Source organism: Triturus cristatus, chromosome 9 (assembly GCF_964204655.1).
Source record: "Triturus cristatus chromosome 9, aTriCri1.1, whole genome shotgun sequence".
Classification (NCBI taxonomy): Eukaryota; Metazoa; Chordata; class Amphibia; order Caudata; family Salamandridae; genus Triturus; species Triturus cristatus.
In genome coordinates this window covers 1,140,367,687-1,140,384,517 of record NC_140592.1, presented here as the reverse complement: position 1 = coordinate 1,140,384,517, position 16,831 = coordinate 1,140,367,687, and the positions used below count along the sequence as shown (strand labels likewise).

General features: G+C 44.6%; 1 protein-coding gene and 1 long non-coding RNA gene across 2 annotated transcripts in view; one reads left to right on the top strand and one right to left on the bottom strand.

Moving 5' to 3' along the window:
- Nucleotides 1-889: 889 nt before the first annotated feature.
- Nucleotides 890-15,111, bottom strand: LOC146799507 (uncharacterized). The gene is made up of 3 exons (XR_014969279.1): nucleotides 15,009-15,111; nucleotides 1,986-2,365; nucleotides 890-1,269 (listed from the first exon to the last, which is right to left on the bottom strand). It is a non-coding gene; the product is annotated as an uncharacterized LOC146799507 (long non-coding RNA).
- Nucleotides 15,112-15,254: 143 nt separating this feature from the next.
- RPAP1 (RNA polymerase II associated protein 1) overlaps nucleotides 15,255-16,831 on the top strand; it is a 315,008-nt gene continuing 313,431 nt past the window's right edge. The window contains exon 1 of the mRNA XM_085627070.1: nucleotides 15,255-15,384. The gene's annotated coding sequence lies outside the window, so the exon portion shown is untranslated. The remainder of the gene's footprint in view (nucleotides 15,385-16,831) is intronic.

The following is a 16,831-nucleotide window of genomic DNA, read 5'->3' as shown; positions in this document are numbered from 1 at the left end:
AACGATTACTTAAATTGCGATTCCTTAATTACGAGAACACAATTAAGGAATCGCAATTCTGAGAATCTGCAATTCAGGTGCAGAATGACGACATTACAATCAGGAAGTGTGACTGCCCATGCTGCACCTGATTGCCAGAAGCTGAGTGAGAGCCTCTGAGGAGAGTTGGAGATTTGTAATCAGCAACTGAAAGCAAGAGAAATGGAGGGACAGAGAAGCAGCAGGAAGAAAATTCCAGAAAGAGGAAACAAAAATTTAACGAAAGGGAGCTGGAGGTCCTCACCCAGGAAATAGTCAGCAGCCATGACCTCCTGTTTGGTAAACATTCACTACGTGTGCCAGAGGCACAAAAACGAAAAATATGGACTGACATCCAAGAGAAAGTAAATGCAATTGGCGTGACACACCGCTCAGTTGAAGACCTCAGGTGGTATGACATGCGGCAAAGGTCAAAGGAGAAGGTGGCTACAAGATTGGCCGAGGCCAAAAAGACCGGTGGTGGAACGTCCACAGCAACAGACTCAACGCCCCTGGAGGAGTTGGTGGAGGGCGCCCTTCAACCTGAGAGTGTGAGTGGCGTGGCTGACCTGGACAGCTTCGAACACCCAGACACCAGACAAGGTAAGATGCATGCCAAAAGCCCCTTATACATACCCAACCCACTCACACCTCCAGACAACAAACATGAGTGCAACTCCAGTACATGTCCACAAGCACACCCAGAAATGCATTATGGGAGATGTAGTCACATGCAATGATACCTGGAGCAGTGAGACACAGCAAGGTGGAATAGGGACAAGTCATCTAGGAAATGAATAAAACAGACAGATAGTATTCATGTGATTTAATAATTGTAAACTGTAATGCATTACAAATGCGAGACAGGACACAGAATTAATGTGTGCATTTAAATTCACAGCACCACCAACAACACAGGAAAGCATGGCAGAAGGGGAGGACACACCAGAAAATGAGGAAGATGCAGAGCAGGAGGAGCAGGGCGAAGTGAGACCAGCAAACCCTGCGCCATGCAGACGGCGCAACATAGTGCCACCACTACCACTGCTGGAGGCAGAGGCAACAGACACAGCAGGAGAGGCACAGCCAGTCCAGAGGCAGCATGCAGGACAGCAGACAACACAGTCCCCTGTACAATCCAGTGAAGGGAGTGGGTTGAGACGCAGGGCACGGCCGTCCACCAGCATTGCTCCTGTCGACGAAGACAAGATGTTCTCGGGCCTAGAAGGCAGCATGCTGAAAGCACAGCGCCTGCAAGTTAAAGGAATCAAATCAATACAGCGCCAATTGTCTGCACACAATCATAACATGACAGAGATGCGGGTTGGTGTAATGGCAATGACAGGTGCACTGGAAAGACTGGACTGTGCAGGGAGATAAGGAGAGACCGGGCAGTCAGGCGCAGGGAGAGACAGCGTCTTCACAACCGGCTGGACTTGTATGCAAGAGCTGTCAACCGCCACATCCCTGCTGGTCCAAAGATGTGTCAGTATGCAGCATGAGATGGCCAACTGCTGCCAGGACGTGGGCAGGGGCCTGGTGCAGGTTACACATGCCGTGGACCAGATGCGCGCAGCTGCGACAGGTGGCATAGGCCCACTTTAGACTTTGGATACGGACGAACAGTCCAGCAGGAGCAGCATCACTCCACCAATTCCACCGGACAGACGCCGGAGTGCGCACCAGGGGAGAGTAGATGATGACTCCAGGGAGGGCAGTGGGCACCCTGAGTGAGGGGCAATTGGGCGTGCACGTAGGAGGTGAAGAAACATCAGGGACTTATGGCTATGTGTGAAGGAAAACACTCCATCTGGACTTATTGGCGGATGGAAATACTTGCACTGTGGCACAAACATGTGCAAGCAATATCAATAAAGTCACGCTGTGTGACAGATGTATTCCTGCACCAAAGGAAATAAACATCACAGTTAAGCACCATTCTGTGGCATTGTGTCCTCATTACTCACCTAGAAGTAGTTATGTGTGATCTCATCTCGTCTCAGGCGCCCGGCAGCCACCCCGGCCCCACCTGCTGGTCTGCGACGTGGAGCTGGTCCCTCCCCATCTGAGGTGTCTGAATCTGTCAGATTCACTGGCGTGCCTTTCTTGGTAGCGATGTTGTGTAGCATTGCACAGGCAACCACGATTTTGCAACATGTCTCAGGGCTGTACTGTAGCGCACCTCCACTCTTATGGAGGCAGCGGAAACGGCTCTTAAGGATACAGAAGGTCCTCTCAATGGCTCAGCGTGTGGCTCTGTAGGCGCTGTTGTACCTCCGCTCACCTGCAGTGGCTGGATTCAGGTACGGTGTCAGGACGTAGTCACGTACAGCATACGTACTGTCACCTGCAGGGTAAAAGTAGATTTATTTCAATACTGTCCTGCCACTTCAAACCTTTACTGGTCGTGTGTTTGTAAGCCATGCATTTACCTAGCAGGTAGCCCTCTCCAAACTCACCATTTGTGAGTCTGCGATTTAATCCACAGTGGTGAAACATGAATGAGTCGTGTGTGCTTCCAACATCAGTGATTATATGTTTGGCGTTGCACACTACCTGAATGTTCAGGGAATGATATGACTTTCTGTTCCTAAACACATACTCATTCTGTGATGGGGGTGAGAGTGCGACACGAGTCCCATCTACGCAGCCAATGACGGGGGAATTGGGCTATTTGGTAGAATTCCTGCTTGGCCTGATCTAGTGCCTGTTGTGTGCTGGGAAATTGGATGTGGTGATGCAGCCTCTGAACCATTGCATCAAGAAAAGCGTGGAAGAAGCGTGAAAGTGCACTCTGGGAGACCCCTCCTGCTGTGGCTATCACCCCCTGAAAACTCCCTGATGCCAGGAGGTGCAGTGAGCACAGGACCTGGACATGGGTGGGAATGGTGTGTGCCCTGCTTGTGGGGTGTTCCAGTATGGGTCTCAGCTCCTATATTAACTCCAATATGCTGTCTGGGTGCAGCCTGTAGTTCACATGGATCTTCTCCTCGTCAGCTGGAAGAGGGTGATGCGTGCTCTGTAGATCCTTTCCTGGCGTCTCCTTCTCTGTGTAGCATCTCTGATTCGCAGCCTCCTGGCTATGACATACAGCCCAGCCATGGTGGGAACTCCCAGTGGCATTGTGGGCCTGTTTAAATAGGTAGCACCTGGTTACCACCTGCTCAGAGTTGGCGGTAATTGAGAAGTGCAAAATTACGAATTTCGCACAATCGCAAATTGCGACTTTTACCAACATCTCAATTGGCAAATTCGCATTTAGCGAGAACGGTAGAAGCGAATATCGCAAATGATGTGACGCTGATTGCGAATTCACACAATTATTTGCAGAATCATTTGCACGCAAAAATGGTAATCGCTAAATTAGCGATTCCCATTTTTGCGCAGCAGAAACCTTTCCTACATAGGAACGGTCTGTTTTGCGATCACATACACCCTAATTTTTGCGATTCGCAGTGTTTACGATCACAAAACAGCTTCCTACATGTGGCCCATTGTCATTTACAATGTTATTAGCTTAAACTCACGTAAATGCAAGACCTATTGCATTGTAAATGCTTGTTCTAAATTGGTTTGGGACTTTCTTGTATTGTGTTTTCACTTTATAACTGTTTGAGTACTGCATACATACTTTACACATTACCTCTAGGATAAGCCTGACTGCTTTTGTGCCAAGCTACCAGAGGGTTGAGCACAGGTTTATTTAGTGACTTTTGTAGTTTACCCTGACAGGGAATGTGTTTATTACTTGAGCGGGGCTCAATTTCATACAGTCAGTTAGTAATGCAGATGTTTGTGAAGGTTGTATATACTTGTGTGCAATTAGTAAAACATTAAAGTATTTATTTATAGATAAATAAAAAGGTACTCTCTCCAGGTTCACATGCCTCAAACAAGTGAATATCCTTGATTTGAAGTCATTTTAATGCGATAATGAATGCAATGCTTTTAATATGTAAGAACGTATATACAGTATTTGGAAGTCTCCCTCGAGACCCTGCTTGAGAATTAAGCAATGGTGAAAAATTATCACGCATTGGATGTGCATTTACAGCCATTACATAGTTACCTTATCTTATTGAAGACCCAGTATAATGAGCAAGGGTATAATACAAGATGCGTGAGATGGAGGTCCTTTTTAAGGCCGGGTTCATAAGCAGACCCTGGTCCTCAACACATGAAGACTATTAGTTGCCTTTTTTATTTAAAACCTAATTTTTGGGGCATAAAATCACATGGTATAACTTTCCACAAACAGTACACATTTCCCCTGTCTGTCTCCCAGCAATGTACTGCCTCAAAGGTCTACCATCGTCCCCTAAGCTCCCTTATGTGAGGTACATAAGTGGCTGGACTATCTTAGTCTGTTCTGCTAGTCTGCTGTGTGTATAGTGTGTGGAAAGCTACCAACTACCTTATCGGAATGCCCGTAACCTACTAACTTCGTCTCAGAGGAGGTAACTGCCATTACTGTGGGTAGTGGGTTGGGGTGCAGCTGGTCCATCCCCAAGCCTGGCGTGGGGGGTAAACAACGAAAAGAAAGGGGAGAAAGCATAAAAAAGAGTGACGGAGAGCCCCCAATGCCACCCAGTCTTCCCCCACCCTGTCTCCAGCGACATCCGACCCTCGGACCAGCAGGTCAGGGGAGGCGGCTGTCGCCGCCCCCTCACCAACATCCCTGGACCAATCATCACTCTTCACTTTAACCCTCCAGTTCCTAGGTCCTCTCCAGCTGGCTCATTGTGTCCCATGTCTCCACCCTCCACCCTGGGTCCCTCTGTCCAAGTCTCTGCGTCCGATGGGTGTTCCCATTCATCCACTACCTCCGACCACAAGTCTGCTATGGGACGCCTGAGAACACACTAGGCCTCCTCCCTTTGTAGTGCCCTCTCCTTGGCATGAGCACACAGCGTCACGTCCCTGGTCTAGGCCCCGCAGTTAATTACCAGGCCATGGCTATTCTCCTCTTTGACAATTTAGGCTTGGGTCTGGGAAGGGCACCTAAAAGACAGACCTCTAGCGTTCGAAGACACTTTAAGTATTACGAGGACTGCCCCCCAGAATTCCTATAGGTGGGTGCATTCCCACGTTGTGTCTAAAATCTCCATCTAGGGTTGCACATCCTGAGCCCGCCTCCGTATATCGCTGTGTGGCATCAAATATGTCCCGTGAGTTCAGTTGTACTGAATATATTTAAGGCGGGTTTTGCGGGATACATTCTGAGGGTACACCAGTAACCTTCCCTACTCAATGTCAGGGATATTGCGATCCTGCTTGGCAGTCCATCGCCTCTGAAGGGCTTCCAGACGTTTCCCAGACATTGCAATCAGAGCCCGGAAGAACCACATAATCAGGTGTCTCCCTATCCCCATAGTCAGTAGCGGTTGCAGAACTAAGTGGGTCGCTGGCTCTGCATCTCCCTGCCACCAGAGGTCATAGAACGTTCACAGGAGTGCCTCATATGTAAGAAATTGGCCTGCCAGCAATGCCATCTGCTCCATCAGATCTGGCAGTGGGATGTGGGTGCCAAACTGACAACAGCCACTCCGTGTAACTATCCCTGCCTCTGTCCAAAAGCACGTCTGCCCTGCTCTCAAGTATGTAATCGGGTTTCAGTGTGGTAAACCCACAAGAGGAAGCTCAGGGGCGTAGAGCACTGCACGGCCCATGCGCTTAAGGCAGCGACCCCAGCAGTGCTAGGCTGTTGCCAGTAGAAGTCCCGGCCATGAGATCCACAGAGCCAGATGGAGAGCTTTGCAATCAACATTCCCTGGTTTGGTTCAGTCCCTATCGGAAATAGTTCTGGTAGCCCAGCCCCATCCAGCCATCTGTTGCCTTTTAAGCTACTTATATTCCTGCAATGAATCAACTGGGTGTCTGAAAGTTAACATTTGAGCTCATGTGGTTCAATAAATTACTATATTAATTGGAACAAACTTGGTGTGTATATTTGACCCACTTCTGATCTTATACCCAAGAGTAGGGGACTTTTGATCATAGTGTTAACTGTGCAAATAATGTTTATGTATGTATTTTGTCCATGTAAATTGTTGTCTTTATGTTTGTTTTCAGGCATCCTCAAACCCTTTTATGATTGTATACTTTACGCATATATGAATTTCTTGTAGAAGATTTTCAGTTTGTGCGTCCTGAAGAAGGTGGTTTTAATCTAGTTTAGTGTACCCACTGAAATGCAGCGATGAATTTTGTGGACTCAATTCTTGCTTCATGTAAAGATTCTGAAATAAAGTAGAGGTATTTATTTTATTTAACGTTACTTGATGAATAATAAGAAGGAGTCATAAACCAATGTAGATGTATGGATTTTGTTTGTAATCTTCTGTTATGTATTGCTTTTATCAAGATGTATGTATTTCTTATAATATAAATGTTTAATATTTAATAAATTATATTTTTTGTATGTCTTTTGTACTTTTTGTATTTTTGCACCATTTATACAGTGTCCTATTTAGATTTTGATAAACTTAGGGGAGCTGTAGTCTTTTTTTATGTATTAGACCTTGCCCCCTAGTCTAGAGGGGTTACTCTCTTTTAATTTTTCAAGTGGAAGACGAGATAAAGCGCCAGCTTTATAAATGTCTTTTACAGTGTGGTATGCAATATCATAATTAAATCTAGAGAAAAAGAGAGCTAATCTGGCATTTCTTGCATTGCTACACCTCACTGACTTTACAAAATTCACATTTTTATGGCCAGTCCACACTGTGTTTTTCTCTCAATATTACCACCATTGACTAAAGTCAATAATTCTCTGTCATAAATGGTATAATCTCTTTCTTTAGATAACAGAGTGTAAGAAAAGAAGGCTGTAGTGCATAATTCTTCAGGTTCAGCATGCTGTTTAAACAAAAATACTTTTAGGGTATATGTCACAGCATCCACAACTACTATTAAAGAGAGTCTACCGTCTTGAAGTGAAAGTGAAAGCTTCTTCCTGGTCTTCACTCCACTTGAATTTAGTACCAACTTTGGTGAGATTTGTTATGGGGAACAGAATCTTGGAATAGTTGCAGATGCACTGCCTATAGAAGCGTGCAAACCCTAGACACTTTTGGTCTTCTTTCAGTTTCTAAGGCAGAGGCCATTCCAAGACAGCTTTCACTTTATTTGGATCCATTATACTCCTTTTTCTGAAAGTACAAATCCCAAGAAACACACTTCAAAACTTTTACATTTACACCTTTTCAGCTTTGCATATAAAACAGGTTTGCTGCACCTAGACAAGAATTCTCTCATGTGCAGTCTATGTTATGTGAGAGAGCTTAAAAAAACAAGCATGACATCCACGTTAAAACACCACATATTGATTCAAAATGTCTAGCAAGATTATGAACTGATGCAGGCATTTTACATACAGTATCTGGCATGACCAAATATTAAAAATGGCCATTGTGCATGTCAAAAGTGGTGTTAATTTACCACTCATATTTCCTGAATTGAACTAGATTGTATGTCTCTCTTAAATCTAGTTCAGATTTGGCAGTTGTGAACTTGTCCATCAAAACAGAAATCAGGGGCAATGGATATCTACTCCTGACTGTGATATTACTGAGTTCACAATAATCTATGCAAGGTCTGATGGTACCATTCGATTTGAGAATAAAAAATGTTGGCACCCCAGGAGAGATGTGGAATGCTTGGTTAATCCTTTTTTCAGATTTCCTCTAATTTGCCTTTAAAACTTCCTTTATCATTAAACAGTATATCCTCCTATGAGGAATGTCATCATCCAGAACCAAATCAATTTGGAAAATGTACGCTCCAAATGGAGGTAGAGTATCTGCTCCAATTTTGATGAACAAGTCTCTAAATTCTTCATAAGGCACTGGAATCTGAAGGACTTTATCAGTTTTTATGAAAACCAAGCTTGTCAAAGTCCGTTGTGGTGATGATAGAGAAGGAGGAAAACACTGTTTGCTGCAAAAGGAAGATGGAAAGTTGATAACCTAATTTTCCAAATCCATAGTAGCATTGTGTAAACTCAATCACCAGGTTTCCAGAACAATCAGAAAAGATGTGATGTAGCTCCTGATGTCAAACGTTCCTCATCAATGCGTAGGATAAATTATGCTTTTTGTTATTCCTGAATAGGAATAGGGGCTATTTTTTAAATATATAGTCCAAGAGACACTGGGAAGCACACAATAGATTTAGACTATCATCCTGGGAAATGAAGGGGCCCATTTTCCTTGCTTACATTAGGGCTCATGACAACCTTGCTATGCAACTGATGAAGCTCAACATGCAAAAAATAACCTTGTTGCATGAATCTCATTTTCGTTGATCACTGTTAATTTTATGAAAACAGATCATTAAAACAAGGAAAAGCCAGTTCTCGTTGCTTAAACTGTAACTATAATAATGCTCTGTGATCTGCCTTTCACCTGGGCTACTGCCTCTACCAGGAGACATTACAATATCAGAGCTCAACTGTAATAAATTATTACTGTTGAGCAGCTACATCATTTTATTACAGGTGACCAGAGACGTCACAACTTGATTGCAGACGCACCAAATTGAAAACTATTTTTACTGTGTGACATGGTAGGGGGGGTATCATGATGAGAATTGCTTACTCCCTCCACCAACTTCCTCTATCCCAAAAAACTCCAAAAGCTTGCGGAGGCTTCCGTCTATGTCCTTAGGTGTTTTCAAAACCTTAATGGACTTTCCTGTTCAAAGCCTATAAGGATGAGCTAAAAACTCACTAAGTGCAGGTTTCTAGTCTGTATTTCCTTCCACCATGTGATATCTGCTCTTCACAGTGACCATGGTAAGGAAGCCAATATTGTGTGAAACATGGCGTCACCATGTGAGTTGGTAGGTCTGCGACTGCAATGAGGAATTCTGAGATAGGTTTATAGACAAGGATTGCAGCCTTTCATAAATTATAAAAGCATTACAGTATCACTACTGACGCTACAGTGGTCACTGATATACCCCCCCAAGCCTGGCACCAGTGGTGGCATCAGGTGTTATGATCCTGTACCGCAGTAAGGATCCTTCGCGGGAGGATACAACTAGCGGTCTGCTACTGCATTCGCAGAGGTATAACAGGTTAACAGTGGTGCGAATGGTGAGAGAATGCATATATAAGGCTGACCTGGTACAGGACTCCATGTCCCAGAAACCTGCTATGTGGATAAGGACAAACAAGACCAGAATCTTCCCAGGCAGCCAGAATGGTTTCTAGGGGTATAAGAATCACACCCCCAAGGTGCGCGCACTTCTTGACAATCCATTTGGAATGCTTAAAGACTGTTCTATTTTGCCATTTGTTCCCCCTTTGTTACCTGCTCTTAGCCTGCACAGGGCTATATCCTGGTTGTCGGCTGCACAGCCTAGTGGGGGGGGGGGGGGGGGGGGTTCTTCCCATCCTTGTTTGGATTCAGCAAGGAATCCTCACAACGGCCGGTTTTCGGCCACTGGTATTTCCTAAACCTTGCTGGTTGTACCACGTGGAAACATCAGTTGCCAGCTGTCTTCTTTCGAGCTACGTCGCAGGCTCATGCGATGCTTTGGTGGAACGACACCCTGGATTGAAGTGAATGTTCCACTGCCTGCTGTCTCCTTGTTTGGTTTTGCTTCGTTCTCAAGCCTGGGGGCGTGTGGTCTCTATTGACGGTTCGCTACTACAATCTTGGAAAGCACCCTCACAGACGGAGCATTGCTAATCAGATAAGTGCCAGTCAGTGCGATCTCATGCGTTGCAACTTTTACCTTGGTACATTTTGACAGTTATATTGATTTATAACCAGAGAGGGGCAATCTCTGGTATACTTGACTTTAGGTGTTGGCTACTATGTTCCTTTTGGGAGTTGATCAGCTGTGACTGATTAACCCTATAGACACCAGGATCATTGAGGGGGAACCTCAATGCTTGTTTATCTTATGTGCAATTGGAGAAGAAATTAAGTACCTAAACTCTTGTCTCCATAACATACATTTGTTAGCCTATATATGCATATTGAGTGAGTGGAAGAGGGAGAGATTGTACAAGAGTAATCAGGGTGGGGAGAGGAGTGTGTGATTATTAATATCTCTTCAGTCCCTTTCCTCTTAAACTGCAGGCTGCAACAATCCGGGTTGGCCCTTACATACATTGATCAACGCTACACTTTCCAAAGACACAGAAAGTGAGGCCATCCAGGCTCCAACGGTTGTATTTCTTATTGTCTCCACTCCCCCTTTCCCCTGGGTGTTTTCCTTGAGAGAGCAGCTGTCTACTGTTCCCTGGGGAGAATATGACGGGGAGTGGTTGGACTGTCTTCTTTCCATTGCCCCGCAGGCCAAACAGATCAGGTTTGTGGTTGCAATCTGACATCAGGGCAGAGAATCCTTTTCAAATGAAAGGAGTCCCAGGTCCCTGGGGAAGTTGGTGGGCTCTCCGTGAGTGAGAGAGAGCTCGGAGCATGAAGCTTGAGTTAAAGGAAAGCTAGGAACATTTGTATTTTACTTTGCCACCAAACCTATCCCCCTCTCCCACCTCCAGGGCTTCCATTGTGCTAGAAATTAATGTTGCCTGCTCCACGCAACTGAAAGGTTGCTGGGCACTGGATTAGGGTGGCAATTGTCTCATATTTTGCAGGTTTGTCCTACAATTGTAGTTCTAGTCCTGCTACCTGCAGAGAGGCACGGATTAATGCCAGATTTCCCATGTTTTGAGCTCACCACTTTTAATCTTCTCACAGGGCATGCAACTTTCACTCTTTTTGCCCTTTATTGACTGTGAAAGAGGTGCTTGCCAGAGGTTGTGAGGGAGGAGCAGCAGCATGGGAGGAAGGCTATACAAAGCATCTTCAGGAGCAAGTTCAGCTACAGAGATGCAAATCCAGCCACATACTATTAAACAGCCCTGAATGTGTGAATGAAAACAATGCTGAGAGGATGTGGCCAAACGGCTAGGGCGTCGACCTCAAATCTGGGGAACCTAGTTCGAGTCTCTGCAAGGACACGCAACACCCTGTGATTCTGGGCAAACCACTTAATCTTAACGCGTCTAACAAAATAAAAAATAATAATGTGTCTTCATGTAAAGTGGTCTGATACTGGATACTTTTGGGTCAAGTTTGCGCCATATAAAACCCTATGAAAAAATAAAAAGAAAAATGGTGGAGGCCGATCTTAGAAGTACGTCCTTGGTGTTATTTCTTCCACTAAGCCAGTTTCAAAGTCCACAGTGTCAGATTAGTGGACAGAGGCACAGGGAAAGTATGATTTGCCCAGGATCAGTTTGTCATAGTAGTAAACCTGAGACACAGCACAGTGCTACTTGTTGCAAATTATATATATATATATATTCACCACCATATTCCATTTGGTGACTGTACCATGAATCTGAGCAATTCTCTCCAGTCCGTTTTTTTAATCACTCGCTTACTAGCAGCTTTCACATTGATGCTAAATAGTTCCAAACTTGCTAGAAAAGTAGCAAAGGAACAAGTTCAAAAAGTGATTGCCTTAGAGCACACAATTTTGCAAAATGGGAAGCTGGGATTAAAAAGCATGTTTCCACCTAGTCCAGTAGACCACAACTGTTGTTAATGTCAAAAGAATGATCTTCCCATGGAAGTTGCAGGTCCTGCTCAGCATTAGAATACAGGGGTAAAGCTAAAATTAGATGTCAAAAACAGTTGGAATAGTAATAAGAGTCGATATGCTAAATCTCTGGCTGAGTTATAGCTTTAAAGAAGCCTGCTTTAGAGGAGGGGGTTAGAATGAAACCCCACAAATATGCTACAAAGATGAATAGTAGGAACTCCAGACGTAGCCATGAGGTATAACATAAGTTCAAGGTTTATTTAAGCTTAGATGGAAGATGGTAGTTACAGGATGGTAGTTCATCAGCTGAGTAGTTAAGATGGTTCAAGGCCCCACCAGGAGCAGCATCCTTGCTGCTCAGCCCACAGTCTCCAACCGTCTCTCTCTCTCACACAACCAAGCACTCCAACATTCTGCTCTCTCATCAACATTCTATTATTCCACATCCACATCACATTCATACTGGCTGAGCAGCAGGAAAAGGAAATCAAGGTACAACACAATGCACTTTGAAACTCATAGATCCTCTGCTCTTCAACATGTCTCCAAGTGTCGCTGTGTGTATGCTGTGCCCCCCCGACACACACGTGCTATGAGTACATGTGAATTGACCCTTATAGTTTGGCCGCAGGGAAATCTTAAGGATTTTGGGGGCCCTGGGCAAGCGTATTTTGGGGGCCCCTGTAAGGAACAGCTTTTAATTTATGATCTTATTTCAGCTCTTTCATACCCTGTTAGGCCGGGTCACTGAAAGTGTACTGACACACTTGTCCAAAATCTAAACATGTTTACAAGTAATATTCTGGGATAGTGATGTGTGTTTTCAATATTGTAATACAGCAGCTGCTCACTAACATTATTACAAATAATCTCTGTGACACCGTTCCATTTCTCATATGTGAGATCCTGATCTGATTTAAAAGAAATTATTTTATGGATGTTGCATGAAACAAACAACATTCTCTACAAAATGTAATAGACGCACATATCACCCACAATGAAAATAAAGTGAAGGAAAGTGGTATTTAAATCAATCTCATGACACAGCTCAGTGGTACCACTAAGCTAGACCTAAAAAACAATGCCTCCTGGACCAACTTCAATTTCTACAGCGAAGAAAATATCCTAAAGACACTCACGGCTTTGAACCCCTACAACCACTTCGCAGACCCTCTCCCAGCAAACCACTTAAAAGACTTAATTCCAATGCTAGTTCCTCTATGGACCAGGATCATAAACACCTTCCTTATGCAAGGAATGATCCCAGACATCCTCAAAGCTGGTCAGGTATCCCCTATCTTAAAGAAACCCTCAGCGGACCCATCAGACTTGAACAACTATCGCCCAATATCCAACTTCCCCACCCTGACCAAACTACTCGAAAAATGTGTGCACATGCAGCTCAGCAACCACATAGACCACTGCAACCTGCTTGATCAATTCCAAACAGGTTTTCGTACAGGACACAGTACCGATTCAGTCATGACACACATAAATGATGACGCACTAAAAATATTGGATCAGAACAAAGCCTGCTTACCCATCTTGCTTGACCTGTCCTCAGCTTTCGAGACCGTCAAACAGGACAACGTACTAGACCTCCTGAAACATAGAATGGGTCTATCTGGAACGGTTTTAAACTGGTTTACTTCTTTCCTCCAAAACAGAACACAAAGACTCAAGATCAATCAATCCTTATCCAATCCCAGGCTAGTCATCTTAGGAGTGCCCCAGGGATCCTCCCTCTCCCCGACACTCTTCAATCTGTTTATGGAACTACTCACCAATCTTCTCAACTCTGCAAATGTCCACTACCCCATGTACGCAGACGACACGCAACTCTACATTAAGGTCCACTCTCTTGAAGACATCAAGTCCCTCAACTCAACGCTACAAAAACCTCAGACCTGGTTGGCCAATAACCACTTAAAACTGAACACCCTCAAAACAGAATTCCTCTTAATCGCCCCACCCAACCAAACAACCATCATCCGTGAATGGATGAAGCATCTAACAGCACTCGATGGTCAGCCCCTCATCATTGATTCTGCTAAATCACTAGGAATTACTCTTGATTATAAGCTAAATATGAAGAAGCACATCAGCGCTGCAACTAAAGGAGCACATTTTCACATGAACACCTAAAGAAGACTGAAACCCTTCATACCCGCAAATGACTTTAAACACGCAGTTCAGACTCTTATAACCCCCAAAGTGGAATACGGGAGTGTCTCTCTCTGCGGCCTGCCCAGAGCATCGACAGCCCCTCTTAGAGTATCGATAAATGCAGTAGCAATACTCATCACAGGCTCCAAAAGAAACAGTCATATCTACCCTGACCTTCGTGCACTCAACTGGCTTCCTTTTGAGGCCAGAATCCATCTGAAAATTGCCTGTATGACACACAAGGCATTACATCACAAAACCCAGAGATACTTAGCGGAGAAATTGATTCTATCGGGTGGGAACAGAACCACTAGAAGCTCCCACAATCTTCTACTGAAACCACCACGTTTTTCCAAGAAGAAAACATATAACCGTACATTCTCAGGAATGGCTCCCAGGATCTGGAACGCCCTGCCCCCAGAAACAAGACTGAACCCATCCACGGCAGCGTTAAAAAAAGAAGTGAAATTGATTCTCTTGGCTAAATTCACTTGAACTGCTTCATACATTCCCTTAGAAACCAGCCAATATGTAATAGCTACCACTAATCTATTTACTTGACCTATAGTATTTTATTTATATGCATGTATAGTCTACCTATATCGGACCTGTAAAGCACACTGTATGTAACCTATATCTGCCCTGTAAAGCGCTCTAATAGCCGTAAAGTTCGTGCTATACAAAACCTTCAAAAAATAAAAAAATCTGTTTAAGAATCATTCAATGCCATCAGGGCAGGACTCTGCAGAACAGAGGTGGTTCTATCAGGGGCCACCTGAAAGGCTGGGGCCCAAGGGCCAGAGACCACTTTGCCTATGCCTTAGAACGTCTCTGGTTGGCCGCCCTAATTCCGATGCAGCCTCGGTTCTCAAACCAACACAGAGGATAAGAAGATGCTCAGCCTTGTGTAATATTTATTGCTTTAAAACACATTTTCTTTATTGTTTATTATCGTATGTATGTGTTCTGTATTATTTTCCGCTGCGCTTGAAACCTTTGACATTCCAGAGTGCTGTCTGTATTCCGTCCCCGATTGTTACAGCACTGAGGAGCTGTATAGAATCAGAACTCAGACGTGGGTTGTCCTGGCGACTACAAACGTTTTAAGTGAATGACCGCTGCATCCGATTCCGCCTCGTCTTATTCTGGCACCACCTCTCGCTATACTATGCTCCACTGGCTGGAAGACGCCGCATTGCTGCTGGATCTGTACTGATTTGTCTCTAACTCGACCAGTTCCCTACGCCGCCACCATTACCCACCCCTCTCTCCGCCTGCCAGCTGTTCGCCACACCGGCAGCGAGCTTCAGTGCCAGCAGTGTGTCATCTCCTCCTCAGTCTGGAACAGCGGCCCACGTGCGGCTGGGCAATCATTTCTGGTGAGTTGAAATTGAAGCGGTCGTTTTTTCCGGGTTTATGTGCGGCGTGTTCCGGGGCGGATCATTTTTTGTATAACCAATCGAAGGCTTTTACGCGGCTGAATGGCCCGCCTCTTAGACTGTCAATCAGTACATTGTAGCATCCTGATTGCGTCTTCATGTGCTGTTATGTTACTGTAGACAGCGTGATTCCTGCACTGATGCCGGGTAGAGTCCGAAAGTAAAGCAGGGCATTTCAGGACCTGTTTGCAGGTTTGAGGTAAGACCCACCGGGTCCTTCATCTAAGATTCGGGAGGTTGACTTGTTTGGAGTCGGGTCAACAATTTGACTGTGCATATTCCATTGCAACTCATTAGCTGCCAACTGGGTCCTTTTCGCATGTGACTCCTTTTGCTAGTACCAGAGCTTTAAGTGGGATGAAAAAACTGGGAGGGGGGGCTCTTAAAGGGGTGTAGCCAATGTAATTAAGGGCGTGGCTTAAAACACATAAACTACAAATCTGTGTTTAGCATAGTGTGCTGCATGGCTTGTATTTTGCTGTTTCTGTCTTTGCACCCAGATATATGACACAACAAGTAACATCATACCTACAACAAGTCAGGACTAATGGCTTTGTCAATGGTTGTTAGTTGCATAAGATAAATAAGCAGCAATGATGGCTTGTATATAATATTGAAAAAGCTTCCACTTAAAGCCGGTGACACCACGACAATGTTGCTGCTCCTGAGGTTTAAGGAGAAGGGAAATCAAGAGAGAAAATGACTCTCTTTAAAGGATTTCCCTTCTCCTACAACGCTCACCTGGCATGACCTGATGCCGTAACTTCGCCACTAGTGAGCAGTGTGAGCAGCGCACATCGATGTGCCTGTTGACACTGCAGTCCGGAAAAAAAGGACCGCTTATGCCAGGGCACAAAACAGGGCCCCCTTTAAAAAACTGCCGGTGCTCAGCACCGGTGAGCCCCAGCCCACTTACAGCCCTGGCTAGTACCATTTCATACTTTGGATATTTTCTTTTCTGTTAACCCATGCCTACAGTTTTGAAAGCGAAACTACACATCCTAGTGGCAGCTATTGAGTTTGACAAGAACGAAAGAGGTGGACAAGCTCGCAAATGTATTGAGAAGAGGAGTCAGGTGTCAGGCATGGCTTTAGAGCTGAAACAGCAGAGGCGTTAAAATATTTGGCATCATGCAAAATATGATAAAGACATTAGTGGTTAACATTTGGTAGTGTTTTTGTTGTAACTTGATGTTGTTATAATGCATCCTTTCCATAATTCCTCAGTTCCCTTCTGCTCAGCCAGTGTGTGTGTGTGTGTGTGTGTGATATATGGAATGTTGATGAGTTCCTGAGCTGTTAGAGTGTCAGTAGTGTGAGTGGGCCGAGTAGTGAGGATGCTGCTCCTGGTGGGGCATTTACCTTTAACCTGTAACCTAAGAGGTATCTTCTACAATAAATCTACACCTTATCATCTACATAACCTGGCTACCTGCTTGCAAGAGTGTATCCTGTATTGTAACCGTTTTATTGTAGTTTATTAGAGTACACCGGTGTATTGAGCGCCATTCGTAAAAGTTGTGATTCCTAAACATGAACTTGAAGGCAATCACGAAATCTCCCATGCCCGATGATGATGACATTAGTGAAATAAGAGGCAAGTCAGTTAACCTCTTTACAAGGGCCTGTATTGTTATTATAGACCG